The 3,112-nt window shown below is 36.0% G+C and overlaps 1 non-coding gene across 1 annotated transcript; it reads right to left on the bottom strand.

The window, feature by feature from the left end:
- Positions 1–2,658: 2,658 nt before the first annotated feature.
- On the bottom strand, positions 2,659–2,766 carry LOC130953453 (small nucleolar RNA R71). Its single transcript, XR_009075622.1, has one exon. It is a non-coding gene; the product is annotated as a small nucleolar RNA R71 (small nucleolar RNA).
- Between the last annotated feature and the right edge of the window lie 346 nt (positions 2,767–3,112).

Raw genomic sequence — 3,112 nt, forward strand, 5'->3', positions numbered from 1 at the left:
AAAAGAAAACTATTAATAAAAATTTAATTAAATTTGGAAATTGCCAAAAAGCCAATGCAATTAAACCTTTAAATTTTCAAAATTTGATTTCGACCCTTGGAGATATTGATATTTCTAGTTTACGTTATTAAATTGAACTCCATTTTCCAGCATCCGTGTGTTCTCAGCATGATTCTGGAAACAATATCAGACCAGCCGGTCAAATCAGTCTGACCGCAAATTGATAGTTTTAGCGGTTCGGTTTATTAATAAAAACCACTATGTTAAGAACAATGTTCTAAAAACCGATTCGAACCGGCCGATCGAACCGGTCGAACCGTGAACCGGAAACTAAAGCGGTTCGGACAATTAGAAAAATAACAAAATTAGGAAACCGGCGTTGAACCGACGAACCGGTCGGTTACCGGTCGGTCGAACCGAATCGGGACCCGGCCGGTTTTTTAGCCGTGCAGCAAAACGCTGCCGTTTTGCGTTTTGTGAAATGTGAACCCTAATTCCCCTTTGCCATTCGCACTTGCGTGTTGCATCCCAGACTCCCAGTTCCACACGGCCACACCCACAGAATGATCACAATTTCGTGCACCAAGTTTTTGGCGCCGTTGCCGGGGATTGTTCGAGTTTGGACAACTGATGGTTCATCTTGTTGCTTAGATTAGGTATTTTTCTTCAGAATTTTTAAGAATGAATTCTAGAGTTTCAAGGTGATGTTCTTATCATCACCAAAGCTGATTGATTCTCATCAATTTAGCTCTTGAATGTAATGTCCTGCTGAAGCTTGGCTAGCCGTGTCTAATTTCTTTAGACTAAAGCTTTAGACTAACATTGCATGATTCCTGGAATTCTTATTAAAAATTTTGAATCACTTTATTTTATTTTTCATATAATTTTCGAAAAATACAAAAAAATTATAAAATCATAAAAACCAAAAATATTTTATGTTTCTTGTTGAGTCTAGTGTCTCATTTTAAGTTTGGTGTCAATTGCATGTTTCTATTCTTCTTGCATTTTTTCGAATTCAATCATGTGTCTTCATTGATCTTCAAGTTGTTCTTGATGATTTCCTTACTCTGATCTTTAAATTCTCTTGTCTTGAGTGTTTTGTTGTTTCTCATATGCATTCTCAATTTGTTAGTGTCAGTAGTATACAAACTTCTAAGTTTGGTGTCTTGCATGCATTGTTTATTTGATTTTAGTTGCATTTTGATTATTCCTCATCATTAAAAATTAAAAAAAAATTTTTCTTTGTGTCTTTTCAAGTCAATAATACAGAGAATTGAAGATTCATAACATACAGCAGAGGAATTACACAGAAAAAGCTGGGCGTTCAAAACGCCCAGTGAGGAAGGAAAACTGGCGTTTAAACGCCAGCCAGGGTACCTGGCTAGGCGTTTAACGCCCAAAATTTTTGGGCGTTAAACGCCAGAATGGATACCATTCTGGGCGTTTAACGCCAGGATGGCACAAGAGGGAAGATTTTGTTTTTAATTCAAATTTTTTTTCAAGTTTTCATAATTTTTCAAAATCAAATCTTTTTCAAATCATATCTTTTCAATCATATATTTTCAAAATCAATTTCTTTCCATTTTTTTAAAATACTTGCTAACAATCAATGATTTGATTCAAACATTTCAAGTATGTTGCCTTTTCTGTTGAGAAAGGTTTAATGTCTGAATCATATCTTTTAAATTTCTTGTTAGCCAAGTCATTAATTTTCAAAATCAAGTCTTTTTAAATTGTTTTTCAAATCATATCTTCTCAATCATATCTTTTTAAAACTATATCCTTTCAATCATATCTTTTTGATTTCTAATTTCAAAATCTTTTTCAATTTCACTTAATTTCTTTCCCAAACTTAGTTTTCGAAAATCAATTACCATTTTTCAAAATTTCTTTTAATTAATTCACTTTAATTTTCGAAAATTTCTTCCCCTTTTCTCACATCCTTCTATTTATGGACAAACACTCCTCCTCAATACACAATTCGAACTCTATCCTTCTTGATAAGTTCGAATTCTTCTACCTCCTCCATCTATTCTTCTTTTCCTTTGACACCCTAAGGAATCTCTATACTGTGACATAGAGGATTCCATATTTTCTTGTTCTCTTCTCTTTCATATGAGCAGGAGCAAAGACAAAAGCATTCTTGTTGAGGCTGACCCTGAACCTGAAAGGACCTTGAAGCGAAAGCTAAGAGAAGCTAAAGCACAACTCTTTATAGAGGACCTAACAGAAATCTTCAAACAAGAAGAAGACATGGTAGCCGAAAACAACAACAATGCCAACAATGCAAGGAAGGTGCTGGGTGACTTTACTGCACCTACTCCCGACTTCTATGGGAGAAGCATCTCTATCCTTGCCATTGGAGCAAACAACTTTGAGCTTAAGCCTCAATTAGTTTCTCTAATGCAACAGAATTGCAAGTTCCATGGACTTCCATTGGAAGATCTTCATTAGTTTTTAGCTGAATTCTTGCAAATCTGTGACACTGTCAAGACTAATGGGATTGACCCTGAGGTCTACAGACTTATGCTATTCCCTTTTGCTGTAAGAGATAGAGCTAGGATATGGTTGGACTCACAACCTAAAGAAAGCCTGAACTCTTGGGAAAAGCTAGTCAATGCCTTCTTGGCAAAGTTCTTTCCACCTCAAAAATTGAGTAAACTTAGAGTGGAAGTCCAAACCTTCAGACAGAAGAAAGGTGAATCCCTCTATGAAGCTTGGGAAAGATACAAACAATTGATCAGAAAGTGTCCTTCTGACATGCTTTCTGAATGGAGCATTATAGGTATCTTCTATGATGGTCTGTCTGAACTGTCCAAGATGTCATTGGACAGCTCTGCTGGAGAATCTCTTCATCTGAAGAAGACGCCTGCAGAAGCTCAAGAACTCATTGAAATTGTTGCAAATAACCAATTCATGTACACTTCTGAAAGGAATCCTGTGAACAATGGGACGAATAAGAAAAAAGGAGTTCTTGAGATTGATACTCTGAATGCCATATTGGCTCTGAACAAAATATTGACTCAGCAAGTCAATATGATTTCTCAAAGTCTGTCTGGAATGCAAGCTGCACCAAGCAGTACTAAGGACGCTTCATCTGAAGAAGAAGCTT

The sequence above is a fragment of the Arachis stenosperma genome, chromosome 9 (assembly GCF_014773155.1).
Source record: "Arachis stenosperma cultivar V10309 chromosome 9, arast.V10309.gnm1.PFL2, whole genome shotgun sequence".
NCBI classification, from domain to species: domain Eukaryota; kingdom Viridiplantae; phylum Streptophyta; class Magnoliopsida; order Fabales; family Fabaceae; genus Arachis; species Arachis stenosperma.